The sequence below is a fragment of the Mastigoproctus giganteus genome, chromosome 9, assembly GCF_048544385.1.
Source record: "Mastigoproctus giganteus isolate SK-2022 chromosome 9, ASM4854438v1, whole genome shotgun sequence".
NCBI lineage: Eukaryota > Metazoa > Arthropoda > Arachnida > Uropygi > Thelyphonidae > Mastigoproctus > Mastigoproctus giganteus.
In genome coordinates, this window is record NC_143583.1 from 101,757,724 (window position 1) to 101,776,587 (window position 18,864).

The following is an 18,864-nucleotide window of genomic DNA, read 5'->3' on the forward strand; positions in this document are numbered from 1 at the left end:
TCGACCTAATCCACCTATTAATAAATCTAACTTTAAAAAATTGTTATATCTAGATTTACTAAAATACTGCATAAGATCAGCATACAAACATAATATACCGGTTGAAGCTTATCACATGTGGTTATTTACAATGCTTAATATCATATCTAACAAATATAATCAATTGAAATTCGTACAGGATAATCTATATAATACCAAATTAATAAATAGGCAGCTCAAAGATATACATGAACATTTTATAATAACTCCCGTTGACAAAGCTGCTTGCAATTATGCAATCATATGTAAATCATATTATATAGATATTATAAAAAATGAACTACAGTCTAGCCGTACATATAAACAGATAACATCTTCCTCTAATATAATAATCAAAAAATTAATTGCATTGCATAAAAAATTAAAGTTAAAGTATAATAACCTAAAATATCCATTTATATATTGCATACCCAAATTTCATAAATCACCCATTGCTTTTAGATTCATAACATCATGTAGAGATAGTTATGCTAAATTTCCCGGAAAAACGTTAGAAAAGTTACTTAAAATTATATTAAATAACTTAAATAAAACTATTATAATAAATAATAACTTACCGATTATAAATGCTATAAAAAATAACAATATTCATCAAATACAAACATTTGACTTTAACAGTCTATTTATGAGTATTAATCTTGATAATTTAAAAGTCGTCCTCCAGAAACTATATTTAGAAAATAAAAATGCTATAAAGGTTGATTAAACCTATTGGGATTCTCTAATAAAATTATGCATCTTTAATAATTATGTATATGACGGAACTTCGTTATACTTACAAGTGACTGGCACCCCTATGGGAAGTCCAGCATCAAGCATAATCGCAAACCTTTATCTGTATTATACAGAAAGAGAATTTCAAGATAACCTACTTATATACAGATACGTAGATGATATATGTGTTTTTAATTGTCCACATTTTGTCCAGGATTACGGTAAATTATATCCAGTAGAACTTGTATTGGAAAAAACTAATAGTTCCGATACTATAGCAAATTACTTGGATCTTCATATAGAAATATTCCATAATAATAAAATAGACGTAAATGTATATAATAAAAGAGATGCATTTAATTTTAACGTAGTCAGCTTTACAAACTGGAAATCTAATGTATCAAAATCAGTGCATGCTAATATAATTTTATCGCAATGTTTAAGGATTGCTTATATCTGCAATAGTAGTAAAAATTGTTCAACAGGCTTAACAGCGTTGTACGGCAAGTTGATTAATAATAATTTCCCTATCGCTTACCTGAAATATCACTTCAGGAAAGCAATAAGCATAATTAATTTCAAAAATTTGTTTTCTGAACCTATCGTTTCAATATAATTTTCAATTAAATTGTTATATTTAGTGCCATGTATATATGTAAATAGGATACACTTTGCATTCTTGGTGTCTTACGGCGTAGAAAACTTGTACCCACCGGCTTGCAAATTACAGTGTATCATTTTTTTTTTTTTTTTTTTTTTAATACATATAGTTAAATTCATTTAAATTTACTTAAATTCACGCTGAGATAACATGCAAATTCAGCTCAGGGTCCTACTATAGGAACGGGTTTGCGATCCCGGGCATACCCGAGCCACAACTTATATCTTGTAATGCCTTTAAGCTGTCCTATACTCTTTATTTTTATTTCTCCGAAATTATTAGGGCAATCCGAGGACGTAGGAGAAACTATTTCTTATCTATACCACTATTTTTCGCCTTTGTGGAGTTCAGGTTCTATTTTTCCTACTCCTTTAGTTTTTCTTCTTACTATCTGCATGTTTCTCTTTGCGTTAATTTAATTATTTATTTATTTTTACCGTATCCATCACATAGGGGGCACCACATATTATTTTGACGACTATTACATTATGTCCTAGATACGGTCAAATGTAGTATGTATTATATATTTAATCTTATTTTAATCATTAAATTACGTTCTCTGTCGGGTCAACGATGATTAATATATGCTTACATTTATATTTTACTTATATTTCTTACCTTTGATTCTAATATTTCAAAATTTTTTCTTAATTAATTATCTTCATTCGATTTATTTATATTCGATTTATATTCGGCCTAAACTGGATTATATTTGGTTTAGATTTAAATTACTTAGCATATATTGATCATCACAGAAACAGAGAACTTCTTGTCGTTTTTTGCCTTCATTCTGGGTGGTTGGCCCCAGTTGAAGTCATCTAGATTGTCGGTAAAAAGCGATAATAATATATATATATTTTTTTTATTTTATTTTTTTTTTTTGCGTTTTCTTAAGTCCCTGATGGTATTCTTGTTATTGGATTGATTTACTTTTTCTAATAATATTCTATATATATATATATATATATTATATAGAGTAGTAATATGAAACTGTTAAGAAGCAAAACAAGCAGAAAAAGGAAAATAACAAAAATCATATATCTAATGCTCCAAAACGTGCAGTGCAGTAGTAAAGGAAGAAAAAGGATATAAATAACTATGTGATTAGATAACATTAAGCAAAAGGATATAAATATGTGATTAATAACATTAATTTAATCACCGTTCACCCCTTCTGCACTTCACATACATTTGTATTATATTTCACATTACACTTTTGTAAATTTGTATTTATTTTAATTTACATTATTTTACACTGCGTTGGGACTACCATGTCTAATAGTATTATGATAAAGGCCGCATATTTGCTTCCCCCTTTTAATAATATTACAGACAAGTATGGAAACACAGTGCCTGATACATGGTCAGGATTAGTCCCCTGTTGAATTTCCTGGCTATGTATCATATTTTCATCAACTATATTCAGATTTTACATATTTTCCATCTCCTATTTCGACCTCTTGCTAAAATTGCCCTCCCATATCTGAATACAGTGTTATTTACTTTTTATTTCTTTGTTATTATTTTTAATTTTTATTTTTGTACTTTTTTTTTTTTTTTTTTTTGTATTTTGTTTGCTTCCTCGGTGCCAGTTCGTTTTTGTAGTAGTTTTTCAAATTCTTTCACCTGTTTAACTACTACTTCACTTCCACTTTCGACTATCCCTTAAACTCCTCTTAGTTCAGGCACCGTGTGTACTTTTCATTTCCATTTTCACAGACACTATTTATTTTAAAAACCACACATTATATATATATATACAGGCAACCCCCCCCCCCCGTATAACACAGTACTTCAACAACATGGTTTCGCTCTAACACAATTGATAAATTGCAGCAATCCTCGCACGACACGGTATTGCTTATTACAGTTTAAGAATTGTGGAATATCTCGCATAACACAGTATTTTTGTGCTGGGAAAACCCTGCTATTATGTTAGATGTAATTTTCAACGGTCCATTCCTTTTTGTGAATCCCTGCTGTTGACTCGCTAGTTGCTATTGCCTTCATGATATTTTTCTAAAGGACATTTCTGTAGGTCACTACCATAAAACAATAAAAACAATTTGCAGTTTCCAGTTTAGTCTTTTCTGTTAGTGTAATCAATTATAAAAGTGTAGTAAACTCGATCATTTTGCATTTGCAATAATACCAATAGCTGGAATTCTGTGAGTTTTCATGCTATAGTAACAGTAGAGGCATGTGATGCAAGAAAGCAAGCATATGAGCTAATGTAGCTCATATGCTTGCAAAAAAAATAAAATAAATAAAAAAAACATTTTCACAACCATATCCTCTAAATGTTTGCCCAGTTCCGCCTTGAATTTATTAAAGTTATCAACTTCCACGACAGATGGAAATTTGTTCCAGCAATTAACCACCCGCTAGCTAAAGGCAAATTTCTGCACATCTATTCTACAACTGTCTTTCCTCAATTTGAATTTATGCCCCCTTAGGTTCATAATCTGAGCAAGTGGAAGAATCCCATCAGAATTCGGCATACTCAACCCATTCAAAGTGTTATACACCTCAATCAGATCACCTCATAGGTGCCTAGTCTCTAGTTGCTGCAATTTTCCGAACTTGAGCCTCTCTTGGTAAGAGGATCCCTTCATTCCCCTCACCAATCTTGTGCCCTTCTCTGTACACGCTCAAGCAAATCTACATCCTTCTTAAAATAAGGCTTCCAGACCTGTACGCAGTATTCAAGGTGTGGCCAGACCCATTGTCTTATACAAAGGGATAATCAGCTCCTTTTCCTTAGTAACAAAATTCCTGTATATCACTGACAAAACCCCATGACCTGCTCATGCGGCCTGTCTGCATTGCTCAGAAAACTTCATATCTGACTGCACAATTACTCCCAGGTCTTTTTCATTTTCTACCACCCTATGTGTAGTACCAAACAGTTGGTACTACACTTAGGTTCCTCTGGGGTTACTTCTACCTATATAACTTTGCATTTGTCAATGTTAAACTTCAGTTGCCACTTCTCAGCCCATCTGTCTGAATTTTCTAGATCCTGTTGCAGTAGCACACTGCCATTACTAAAATTTAACAACCCTGCCAACATTTGTATCATCTGCAAACTTCGCGACACTAAGCCTGATATACCTTCATCAATATCATTAATAAATATACAAAACAACAGTGAACCCAACACCAAACCTTGTGGAACTCCACTAATAACATTAGTCCATGAAGAGCAGTGCCCACTGATTACCACCTTCTGTCTTCTCCCGCTCAACCATCCTTTTATCCATTGTAGCAACTTACCCTTAATACCATTCTGCTCCAATCTGTACAGTAGTCTTTCGTGCACAACAGTGTCAAAAGCTTTCCTGAAATCCAAGTATATGATATCAAATTATTTTTTGCATCCAGTTCCTTTGTAACCACATCATAGTATCCAATCAAATTTGTCAGAGAAGACTTTCCCTTAACAAACCCATGCTGTGTCTGAATTATTGTTGCAGTCTTGTCTGGATGATCCTGCAATGCATCTTTAACCAGTGACTCCATTATTTTACCAGGAACAGAAGTTAAACTAACTGGTCTGTAATTACTCATGTCACCCTTAGATCCCTTTTGTGAATTGGGAATACATTTGCACATCTCCAGTCCACGGGGACTTCCTCTGAGTCCAAGGATGCTCTCATAATTATGGCTAAGGGTTCGCTTAGTTCCTTTGCCACCTCCTTTAATATAACTGGATAGATCCATCCACCCCAGGAGCCTTTCTTATGTTTAATTTCAACAATTTCTCCTTCACTTTGCTCTCAGTTATTACAAAATCATTAAGCACCCTGTTACTGTTTAATAAACTTCTGGCATTTTCCTCCCTTAATAACTCCTCATGTGTGAATGTAGATGCAAAATACTCATTCAGTTTGTTTGCTATCTGAGTAGGATCACCAATGGTCGAACCATCGATATCAAGTGGACCAATCTGATTCATCCCCTTTCTTTTAGTGTTTATATAAGTAAAGAAATCCTTGCTGTTTTCTTAGCATCCTTTGCCAAAGATTTCTTGTAATCTGCCTTCGCGACTTGATTACAGATTGCACATTTGATTACACATTTCTTATTATGGTGAAATGTGTTTCCCCTTCCATGAAATATTCAATCATATAAAAATCATTAATAAATTTTCAGAAACTCGTTACTCCATATTGTGTTTGCTGCAACTTGTATGTACGGTTTTCTTTGTTATTAATTGCTTACCATTTTTACTGTTTTAAATTTTACAACCAAAAAAAAAAAAAATTAGTGGTCAGAAATATCAATTAGTATGTGCATAGAGTACTATTAATTAAGCTATGTATGTAACATAAATTTATTTTTATTTTTGCTAACTAGAAAATATTCTTCCAATTTTCACATATTATCGTTTAAAGCAGGGGGTCCCCTGTATTTTGTTGGGTGATCCCTGAGTTCTGTGCTATTGAACTTGTGCTTGTTTGAGACCATAAAAAATAAAAAAAAATAATTGTGACTTCGAAGAGGGCAGTTTATGAATTTTACAGAGAGCAGAAGGTAAACAAAATCTAGTTGCTGCAGAAGAGATTGTGCTTAGCAGCGATGAAGAGGAAGAAAATTAAATGAACGTACATTATCTCACATAAATGTATCACAGTTTGTAAGATAAGACATTTGTTTAATTAATACTACTTAAGTTTGTACTATTATAAAAATAATAGTTAAAATATTAAGCTATTACTACTATAAAAATTAAGTTTCTGATAGATATAAAAACAAATGCCGTATTTTTGTTAGCTTTTGGAACGTAACCCCCCTTTTTGTACTGGAACGTAACCCCCCCCCTTTTTGTACTGGTCCGTAGTCCTGTGTGACATAGTTTTGCATTACACAAGATTTTGTAGGATAACCTTTACAGATAACCCATGTATAACTATCGTGTTATACAAGGGTTATCTGTATATATATATATATAGGGTGTCTCAAAAATACAGGGCACAACTTCAGGAATGAGTTCCTCCTATGTAGACAATAAAGATATTTTATATCAACATAGTTCCGGAAATGCTTGGGTCCCGAGTTATTAACCAGAATGTATTATCTCCTGCAGGTGATTTCCTTCATCACAAGGTACAGACAGAATCTGGTAGTTTTCCATTCCGACCATTTACTCAAATCAGGAGGTTTGGCAGATGGCAATGCTCGTCGTTTGTACCATGAAAGGTTCCCAGAATGAAGATGTCCAGAGAGGAAAACATGAAAACATCTGATGGTATCCATCGCCGCCTTTGTGAACATGGGACCTTGTGCTGCCAACAGAGGATGACCTATGATCTACGACTCCTGAACTAGAGGGGTGGAACAACTGCCCAGCCTCCATGCTCACCTGATTTAAACCCACTAGATTTCTTCTTGTGGGGCCATTTAAAGTCATTGGTGTATTCGACTCTGGTAGCTGATGTGGAAACTTTCCATAATCTAATTGTGACAGGTTGTGAGACAATAAGAAACATGCCAGGAATTTGGCATCGTCTTTGCGAGTAAATGAGACGTCGATGTGAGGCCTGTATTCAGGCAGAAGGTGGACATTTTGAACAATTACTATAAGATGATGTGACCAGTTCAGTGTCATAGAAAGACCTTCAAAACTCGGAAACCAAGCATTTCAGGAACTATGTTGATATAAAATATTTTTATTGTCTACATATGAGGAACTCATTCCTGAAGTTATGCCGTGTATTTTTGAGACACCCTGTTATAACTAAATTAAAAACTAATCATAAATAAATGAATAAGATAAAATAAACTAGCTATTTGACCTCCTCCACATGACCTTTGAATTTCCACAAGCTGTCAGCCCATTGGCATCTTATTTCAGTAAGCAACAATTTGCTGGATAAAATAAAACTGAATAGTTCTAGAATCATTTATAATAATGAAATTTTTTATAAATGATTCTAAATGAATGAAAGTGAAATGAAAATTTTACTCTCATTCATTTATTTTTCCTCTTCTCAGAGCCTTACACACCTTAATCAAGTGCTATAAGTCTACATATCCAAAGATTTTCATGGATGCCCTTTAGTTGATGTCACCAGGCACATTGCCCACCTTGGAATCCTTTCAAGAAGCTTGATACCTTTTTTAGGTGTAGTCTCAATATTTGAACACAGAATTCCAAGTGTGATCATTCAACTTCCTTATACATTAGGATTATGACTTCCATATCTCTACAAGAAAATGCCTGATAAATCACTGATTAATAACTAGTCTACTGATCTATAAATTATTTGCAAATTTTGACATTGTGCCTTCTATCCTTTTGTTGATGTCTGTTTGTTTGTTATTTGGTTTTAGAAGCATTAGCAACTAAGGCCATAGGCACCTCCGTAGCCAGGTGGGAAGGAGCAGCAGTGCGTAGCACACGCTTCTTGATTAGACCGGGGTTCGAGCCCGTCACCACCAAATACGGAGGATGCGGAAAGGTCAGGGAATGACCACCGCATATCCCGGAGCAATATGGCCTTAGTTGCTAATGCTCCTAAAAACCAAATAACAAAACAGACAAACTAAGGCCATATTGCTCTGGGGGGGATGCGGTGGTCATTCCCTGACCTTTCTGCATCCTCTGTATTTGGTGGGCACGGGTTTAAACCCCGGTCTAATCAAGAAGCGTGTGCTACGCACTGCTGCTCCTGCCCACCTCGCTACAGAGGTGCCCTTGTTGATGTCATTTAAGAAAATCAACAATGGCAGTCCCAGTATAGTAATCCTTGGGAAACCCCACTTCTTACTTAGCCCAATTGGAAGGGTAACCATTAATCAAAACCTTATGCCATCTGCCCTGCAGCCATCCTGTGATCAATCTAAGGATTTTCCCTGCAATTTCAACATGGTACAGCTTATACAGTAACCTCTATTGTGGGACTGAGTCAAATTCTTTGCTGAAATCCAAGTAAACAATTTTGAAAGTACTTCCTAAGTTTGGCTCATCAGTGACTCTGTCAAAATGGCTAACCAGGTTGATTAAACATGATTTTTCCTTTCTACCTAAATGATTCTGTACTGCACTTTTGATCACTGTCTCATTATTTTTCCTACCAAGGCCTGATTATTCGATAGATTGATTGTTTGATAGTTATCCACTTCACTCTTAGAACTGCCTTACATATTAGTGATAAACTGGCACTTCTAAAATTTAAAAGAATTTCTGAGTCCAGTGATACCCTCATAATTAGTGACTTTTATCTCTGAACTTCTGTGACCTTAATGGCACTGTCTTGCAACCTCTCTCAAAGTTACTGGGTATATGCCATCAACTCCTGGAAACTTACTTGCCTTTAGGCTTGAAAGTTTTTCCAATAAATAATCTGAAATTTCAGTACAGTCAGTTCTGCTATAACTAGTCTGCTATAACTATAGCAGTTATAGCAGAAATAGTTAGTTCTGCTATAACTGCTATAACCTCGTCAGCAGGGAGTCTGCTGACGAGGCTACTGGTGACGGTCGTGTTCAAAGCCGCTAAGTGCATTTTTCTTATTTATTGATTTGAAATTATTGTTTTTCTAAAACTTTTGATTTAAATTTAGTAGTATACCATTATTTTGTGATTTTTTGATTAATTTGGTGTATTTATTCTTTACTCGGCCTTGTAAAAGTATCGGTAAGGGTTTCCACGTGTTCGTAACTACCGTTACCGTTAGTAACTTTCCCGCCATTGTGATACCGTACTAGATATACCGTAGGTTATATACCGTGCTAGATAGCGTTAGTTGAACTTCGTTAGCAGTTAAATTGTACGTTTAAATAAATACATATAACGACTTAGATTACAAACGTAATATAATTAATAACATAACATAATTAATTAATAAATTAATAGAATCATGACTCAGACCAGAGCAGCAAAGCAAAAGGCTCAAGCTAATGGAAGTGCTGTGGCTCAGAGCAGAACTGAGGGGGGCAGTTGTCCTCTGACTCACAGCCTTATAAAATGCACTGTTTGCTTGATGTTTGCAGAGCAATCGGGTACGGGACATGATACTGCCAAGGGGGATGTCTTTGTGTGTGCGCGATGCAAGGAGTGTATCGATATCAGGCAACAACTCGGCGTTCTTGTGGGCCTATATGAGAGCTTGAAGGACAGGGTGGATGCCCTCGAAGAAACTAAATTGAGGGGCCCATCAAGCTCTCAGCTGCCCACATCAACGCCAGAGCTTGCACTTGGGCATCGCGTGACACAGAGACAACCCCTAAGGCAGAATGCGCTGGTCCCGAAGGAACTAGTAGGTGGAACAGGACGAGGGTATGTCTGCCAGGGGCAAAGGTTGATGACGTTGTAGAGCGAATATCATCTTTTAAGGGCACAAAAGGTGATATAGTTGTACACGTTGGCACTAATAATATTAAGAGTAGGAGACCGGCAGAATTACTTAACAAGTACAGGTCACTGTTGAACAAAAGCCGAGAATTAGGGTTGAATTTGAAAGTGTCTGCAATTCTGCCCAGACACGATAGGAGGGAGTATATGATGAGAGCCTTGTCGATCAATTCGGCCCTGGAAAGATTGTGCAAGGCTCAAGGGGTAGAATTTTTTTCAGCCTGGACTGTACTTGTTAACAGGAGAGATTGCTTCTACAGGGATGGGATACACTTAAATAGAAAGGGTGCAAGAATATTTCCTGATGCTATCGAGGCAGTGTTAGGTGGGTCGGAAAACTGCTAGCTTGGGGGGAGACAAAGACCAATAGATTGACAGTAGCCACTGGCAGAGGTGAAACAGATTCTTGCACTGCTTCTATTAGAATGAGCAGAAGCCTGAAAAACAAGATGCATGGTATTTCAGAGACTGCTGGGAGCCATTGCGGTACAAGTAAACACATGGGTTGTGTTAGGGTAGCTAAGAATAGAAACAGGTGCAGGTATACTTGCGTGTACACCAATGCTAGGAGTTTAGTAAATAAATTTGATGAATTTGAGGTATTGCTCAAAACATCGAAGGCAGATATTGTTGGGATATCAGAGACGTGGTGTCACACAGATATAAGGGAGGCAGAACTGCAATTTGGGGAGTACAACGTCTACAGAAAGGATAGACAGGATAGGAAGGGAGGAGGGGTTATGTTATTAGTTAAGAAACACATAAAAACCAAGGAAGTGAAGCCAGTCGACATCGCTGGACAGTGCAGTGTGGAGTCAATTTGGTGTGACATAAACATTGGGAGATCAAAATTGAGAGTAGGAGTGTGCTATAGGCCTAATGACTCTGATGAGTATAATAAGGAACTGTACAGGGAAATAGAGTGGGCCAGTAAATCAGAGTGTCTTATAATGGGAGATTTTAATTTCCCAGATATTGACTGGAATTTGGGGGCTGGTTACTCACACACTAGCAGGACTTTTGTGGATTTATTGGATGATTGTTTTCTACATCAGCATGTTCGGGAGGCAACTAGAGGGAGTAATACTCTTGATTTGATTATCAGCAGTGATTCTTCATGCATTAAGAATCTGCAGATAAATGAACCACTAGGTGGCAGTGATCACAGTGTGCTGAAGTGGGATTTACTCAAAGAGGTAACTACCATTAGGGGTAAAGGGAAGGGTTATTGCTTCCGTAAAGGTGACTACGATGGACTGAGACAGTATTTAAATTCTATACAGTGGGACCAACTGATGATGTTACCAACAGCAAATTCAAAATGGGAAGCATTCAAAGAACTTATCTTGGAAGCTACTAGGCTTTACATACCAACTAAGAAATATTGTTCAAGGTTTAGGCCAAAATGGATGTCAGATGAACTAATGAGGCATATGGCAGAGAAGAAAAATGCATGGGATACATACAAATTAACACATGACACAGAAGCCTATGATAGATACAAGTTGATATGCAACCAAGTTACAAAGGAGGTTAGGCAGGCGAAGGCAGATTATGAGAAATCCTTGGCAAGGGATGCAAAGAAAAACAGCAAAGAGTTCTTTACTTATGTAAACTCTAGAAGGAAGGGGATGAATCAGATTGGTAGCTAACAAACTAAATGAATATTTTGCATCGACATTCACACATGAGGAGTTATTCAGCGAGGGGAATGCCAGAGGTGTATTCAACTCTAGCAGTAAGCTACAGAATCTTGAAATAACTGGGAGTAAAGTGGAGGAGAAACTGTTGAAGATAAACACAAGAAAGGCACCCGGGGTGGATGGGATCTATCCAGTTATATTAAAGGAGGCAGCAAAGGAAGTAAGCAAACCTTTAGCCATAATTATGAGAGCTTCCTTGGACTCAGGGGAGGTACCCATAGACTGGAAATGTGCAAATGTGACCCCAATTCACAAAGGAGGATCAAAGGCTGACACAAGTAATTATAGACCTGTGAGCTTAACTACTGTTCCAGGAAAATTAATGGAGGCACTGGTTAAAGAAGCACTGCAGGATCATTTAGACAAGACTTCAGTTATAGCTCAGACACAGCATGGTTTTGTTAAGGGGAAGTCTTGCCTGACCAACTTGATTGGATACTATGATGCAGTCACAAAAGAACTGGATGCAGGGAATAACTTTGATATTATATACTTGGATCTTAGAAAGGCTTTTGATACTGTTGCACATGGAAGACTGCTACACAAATTGGAGCAGTGTGACATTGGAGGCAAATTGCTGCTATGGATAAAGGGGTGGTTGAGGGGGAGAAGACAGAGAGTGGTAATCAATGGACACTGCTCATCGTGGACTGATGTTATTAGTGGAGTCCCTCAGGGCTCAGTGTTGGGTCCATTATTGTTTTCTGTATTTATAAATGATATTGATGATGGTATATCGGGCTTAATGTCCAAGTTTGCAGACGATACAAAGGTTGGCAGGGTTGTCAAGGACACTACTGACACTATGCTGCTGCAACAGGATCTGGAAAGGTTGAGCAGATGGGCTGAGAGGTGGCAAATGAAGTTTAACATTGATAAATGTAAAGTACTACACATGGGAAACAGCAACCCCAGAGCAACGTATCAACTCTGTGGTACTACACTGACAGTGGTAGAGAATGAAAGGGACTTGGGGGTGGTTGTGCAGGCAGATATGAAGTTCTCTGAGCAGTGCAGATGGGCTGCAAGAGTAGCTCATGGAGTATTGTCAATGATATACAGGAATTTTTCCAGCAGGGATAAGGAGGTGATTATTCCATTGTATAAGGCGATGGTCAGGCCACACCTAGAGTACTGTATACAGGTCTGGAGACCTCATTTCAAGAAGAATGTAGAGCTGCTGGAACGAGTACAGAGAAGGGCAACAAGATTAGTGAATGGAACAAAGGGGTGCTCTTACGAAGAAAGGCTTAAGTTTTGCAAATTACAGTGTCTGGAGACTAGGCACCAGCGAGGTTATCTGATAGAGGTGTATAAAGCCTTGAATGGTTTAAGCATGCTCAATGCTGATGGGATTCTTCCTCTAGCTCAGAGAAATCACCTGAGAGGGAATAAATTCAAATTGAGGAAAGACAGATGTAGAATAGACGTGCGGAAATTTGCCTTTAGCCAGCGGGTGGTTGGTTGGTGGAACAGACTTCCATCCCTTGTGGTGGAGGTTGATAGAATAAATAAGTTTAAGGCTCAGCTGGACAGGTATTTTGAACGAACAGAGGGGTGAAGTGGAAGTGGGTTTTTTTTTTTTTTTTGCTGATGCTGAATAAGCTTGCTTTCTTGCATCAAATGCCTCTACTAATGCTAATGCTAACTACATGTGTTCCTAAAAATCTCTGCGTTATGGTATTTCGCACATTAAAAACAACAGGGCTTATGAGAAAAATAGGGATAGGAGCAGAGCACTCAAAAAAAATTTGTCTAGTAAGTTAAAACACCAAAAAAAGTTAGAAATCCAATAAAATTGCTAAATTTTATTGGATTAAACATTACAGGTTTAAACATCTCAAATTTCTAATAAATAAATAAATATTACGGTAAATATAACACTTTACCTTGACAAGGTATGTTTTGCCTGATTGATATTTCTGTTTACTGATATTCTTTTTTTTTTTTTTTTTTGGATTGTAAAATTTTAAACAGTAAAAAAGATAAGCAATCAATAATGACGAATACGGGATACACAAATTGCACAAGTGAGATACAGAGTAACAAGTTTAAAAAATAGGAATGAAGAGAAGATTCTGAAAATTCATTTATGTTTTTTGTATGATTGAAGATTTCATGGAAGGGGAAACACATTTCAGCATAAAAACGTAAAATCCACAGAATTCCAGCTATCAGTATTATCGCATATGCAGTAAGATTGAGTTTATTACCCGTTTATAATTAAGATTGCGCTAACTAAAAAGCCCAATAAACTGGGAACTGCAAATTTTTTTATTGTTTTATGGTAGTGACTTCCAGAAACATGCTCCTCTGCTCATACTATCTGCCTCACGAAATTTCTGTTCAAACAGAAAAATGTGAGCTCCTGAAAACATGAATCGGCCTACAATATCATGTGTTATCTTGTGTATACAGCGAATGACAACAGTGTGTCTCCAACCAATACAACTACAGTAAATGCGAAATATAGCTCCCATACATTTGACGTTTGATATTTTTTAAGCATTGTAAACTTGTATTTCTGCAGTCGCTACATTCAGCTTGGTGCCGAGTTTTGTGTTCACCCGGTGTTACTCGCAGATGAAATCATGCATGAGCCAACACGAAAATCGCATTAATTGTCTTGTTCCCTAATATATCAGTCGCATTGATGCAAATTTGTATTGCGAAAATGCGCATTATAACAGAACTGACTGTATCGCTAATTTCATGCTTTCTAGCTTCACTTGTACAGTTTCTCCTCACCACAATGGGTCTTTTGTCTATAAATACCAGTGCAAAATACCTGCGCAATTCATCTGCAATGTCAGCCAGGTAATCTAAGGCTATAAAGCATCCATTACACAAGTGTGTGATCTGATTTGTTCTTCTCTTCTCTGTTGTTGCCTACATAAAAAACTTATTCCCTATTCTTTGCTGTCTTAGCCAGTGATTTCTCATAATCTGCCTTTCTCTGCCAGTCTAATCTTATCTGGTACAACTTGTAGCTGTTATAAGGCTTTAGTACTTTTTATTGCTCTAACTTTTCCAAGCAATATTTTTCTGCTCCATTAAACTGGCTAGTTCATTATTCCTCATTTAGGAATCCTCCTTGTACTACATTTCCTTAATGACATACTACATGCATTCAAGGCTTTTGTAACTATAGCTTTAAAAGGTATACCATAATTCTAACGAATTATCTCCCCAGTTGACAGAGGCTATGAATTACCTTAAGCTGTCATAAACATCTTTCCTGAAATTAAAACTCATTCATTTGCCTTTAACAACAGATACTTTTCTCCTCATACAACTTAGAACTCCATAATCACTCACTGTTAATAGTTCCTCTACTCTCAACCCTATGATGCATCTGCTTCGAGGGTGATGATCAGATCTACAATGGGTGACACTGTAAGTGTGGGGTATAGTTGAAGGTAAAGGTGGTGGATGGCAGAGAGACTTACACCTGGAATTAGAAGAGCATGAGACAGAAGAGGCACCCGTATGGAGGGAGCCCACCCTCCAGAAGGGAGAATGATAAGAACAGTAAAAAGTGCAGTGGTAGGATTTGTCAGGCAAAAGGTTTTGGGTAAGGTGGGGGGGACTAATCCCTATGAATAGGTAGGGTTGAAGTTATAGAGTGCCGTATGTGGGGTTGATCTCTTGCTGGCTCGTGGTGGCCAGTTTATTGAGCAGTTAATCCCACACTGAAGGTAGATCAGCTGCTTCCAATGTCTGCATCCCACACTATGCTGCCACAATGGAGGAATCACAATGGCATCAGCAAGTATGATCTTGGCAGGGGGGGAGGTTAGGTCCCATCAGACTGTACACAACACATAACATATAGTTTTCATGCTTACAAGTACAGGTAACCCTCATATACAGTAGTTATGTTCCTATAAAATCTCGTGTAGTGCGAAACCATGTTATACCGGACTAAGAACCAGTACAAAACGGGGAGTTACATTCCAAAAGCTAAGAAAAATACACCATTTTTTTAATAACTATTGGAAACTTAATTTTTATTAAAAATAGTAATAACTTAACAAACGTCGTACAAACTGTGATACATGATAGATAATATACGTTCATTTAATTTTCTTCCTCTTCATCGCTGCTGCTAAGTACAATCAAACAAGAATGTTCTCTCTGTTGCAGAATATCTTCATCTTCTGAACTCTCTTCTGCTGCATCTAGATTTTGTGTATCTTCTGCTCTCTTTAAAAAATCAGTAATCTGGATTTGTTTGCTTTTTCTTGATAAATCTTTGTAAATAAGTTGAAGCTTTTTTATTTGCTTTCCAATATACTAGTAATGCATTTTTATTTACACTTGCATTGCAAGAGGAGTAGAGGATCTCTAAACTAGCATAGGTTTTATCATGTGATCGCCTGATGCATTACTGCACATAGGTACATTACACAATCGTTTGATGCCATAAACCCTGGTACAATTTTCTCTTTTTTTGAAATAAATGTTCTGTTGGGCATTTCTATCCACCAAAGACATGTCTCATTAGCATTGAAATCTTGAAAACTTGATAATTTTTTTAAATACCTCTGCATACTCCTTGGCAGCTTCATTATCAGCTGATGCACTCTCCCTTTGAATTGTTGTTATGTAATGAGAAGCAGTTTTTAAATTGTTCAAATCAACCTGTACTGTCAACAAACTCTGGGTTAACAGAAGATTCTTCATTTTCTTTTAAATGGTTATAAATTTTTATTGCCTTTTGTTTAATTACATAGTCATCTAATGGGATCCATTTTTTACTGTTATTGTCAATCCAAATACTGAGTGCTTTTTCCATTTTCTCAATTATTGGCGCTCAGGGACGAGCTGTCATATTTGTGGAAATGAAAGATCCTCATTTTTATTTATGGTCCAACCCGGACCATAAAGAAAAATGTTGCTTCGTTTAAATTTAAACTTTTTGCAATGTATGATACCTTTCCTCTTTTTAAGATGATCCAAAATTTGTATTCTTTGATACTAGAAAAATAGTTTCTTTTGAGGGGTCCTTTTGTACTTTCCTTAAGCATAAATTTAGAGTTTGGAATTTAATTCACAACAAAAAATTATTCCAATACAGTTCTTAAGAACTAGATAGTATGAATCAGAGCTGTAATGCTCAATAAGTTCTTAAGAACAAAGTTTAGTAATACATACCAGGAAAAATTAATAAACGATAAACTAAATGCCAAAATTACTTTACAAAATCCTTAAAAATCACGAACTACACGCTTTGAAGTCACAATTTTTTATGGTCTCAAATAAGCACAAGTTCAATAGCACAGAATCTAACTCGGGGATTTCCCAACAAAATAAAATACAGGGATTTCCCAATAATTTTTTCGCATAAAGACTAGAGCATCAACAGTGGGGATTCACAAAAAAGAATGGAAATGTTAAAAAATTACATCATCCAACAGAATAGCAGGGTTCCCCCCAAACAAAACCTCAAAAAGACCGTGTTATGTGAGATTTGCTGCAATTCTCTAACCATGTTAGAGCGAAACTGGCGCCGCCTCCGTAGCCAGGCAGGCAGGAGCAGCAGTGCGTAGCACACACTTCTTGATTAGACCAGGGTTCGAGCCTGTGACAACCAAATATGGAGGATGCGGAAAGGTCAGGGAATGACCACCGCATATCCCGGGAGCAATATGGCCTTAGTTGCTAATACTCCTAAAAACCAAATAACAATAGAGCGAAACCGTATTATATAAGTACTGTGTTGCATGAGGATTGCTGCAATTTATCAATCGGGTTAGAGCGCAACCGTGTTGTAGAGTACTGTAGGTTACCTGCACACAGATTGTATTAACTCAGCACAACCTCTTGAAGCCATGTAACTCTAAAGCAATAAACAGGATGTTTCATAATCTGTGGATCCTGCATTCAGGATTAAATCAGTAACAGAAAAAATGAAAAAGGTTTATATAAACATGTGTCTGATCCTGAACAGAGATATGCAGTTTTGAATTTTAAAAAATGGCTACAGTTTTCAATGGTTAAAAATAATAAAATAATAAACAGGAATAAACAGACATACACCTAATAAAGTATTTTATTCATATTATGTACACATTTGCTTATTCTTTTTTTTTTTTTAATTTTATTTATTTATTTTTTTTTTCATAGCTGCCAACTTCTGACTTTCACATTTAAGCTTTTTTGCTGTAGATTTCTGTTTGGATATTAGACAACTGATTTTGAATACATCGAAACAAATACTGTTGTGGGCTTTGTCCTCTCCAGAAATGTTGAGTCAAAGTTTCATTCATAACAATGGCCCTGATGTCTAGACTTAGCTATTAGGAGTGTTTCCAAAGTCTTACCAGAATCTAATCTAAATTCAATTTTTCTTTTCTAACTAGCATCCCTATGAAGAAATGTTCAATTGACAAGCATGTTTATCTCTGCACATAGCCAGACCATGATAGGCTTGCCTATTATTTTATTTTATTTATTTACTTATTAAAATACACAGAGTAGGCCAAATGTCACTTTACCAAGCACAATATCACTTAACTTGCACAATTTAAAACTTAAAGTCAATTCTTGTGCCCATTTTGCTTTATTAACATTTTTATTACATTTATATGATATTAATGTGATTCATGACATTTAAATAAATTGCAAGAGTCGTTTTCAGTAATTTACTTCTGAGTAAACTGGCACAAGGCCTACCCTGTATATATATATAAAACATTCTTGTTTATACTCTAGAGAAGTAGAAGGGAATCATCAAGAAAAAGAAGAATGATGAGCTGAATATCATCATTTTTCTTTTTCTTGATGATTCCCTTCTACCTCTCTCTCTCTCTCTCTCCCACCCTCTCTCTCAGGGTAATTCAGAATTTTTTTTTTTTTTTTTGCCTGGTGCAGAATAAGCCTCAGGCTTCCTTGCATCATACGGCTAATAATAATAATAATGACCACCAGGTCAATGGAGTTTACAATAAATCATCGACACAAGTGTTAATTGTATTTAGCAGTCACTAGCTTGAACCACTGTCCACTCAAAGAGAATGTGCTATTGCACTCACGCTCCAGACCACTCGGCTACGTCAGGCCTAAAAAATGTTCTTGTTTATACTCCAGCACGACTACCAGGTCAAAAGAGCTAACAAATAAATTATCAATACAAACATTAATCGTATTCAGCAGTTACAGGTTTGAACTCCCGGTTCACTCAAAGAGCACGCACTACCGCACTCTCACTCCTGACCACTTGGCTACATCAGGCCTTAAGGTGATTCAGAAAAATATGACATAAATTCAGGAGGTGATTTATAAGGAAATTCTGAATGAAAAAAAAAAAAGTTCACATGAACATGAGTTCCAATTTGAATAATTACAGAGTTATATAATGTTCATAGATTTATAGTTATGTAATG

The 18,864-nt window shown here is 36.2% G+C and overlaps 1 protein-coding gene across 3 annotated transcripts in view; it reads right to left on the reverse strand.

Moving 5' to 3' along the window:
• The window catches only part of rb (adaptor related protein complex 3 subunit ruby), a 445,832-nt gene that overhangs the window by 195,307 nt on the left and 231,661 nt on the right, over positions 1-18,864 (reverse strand). The gene's annotated exons all lie outside the window — the stretch shown is intronic.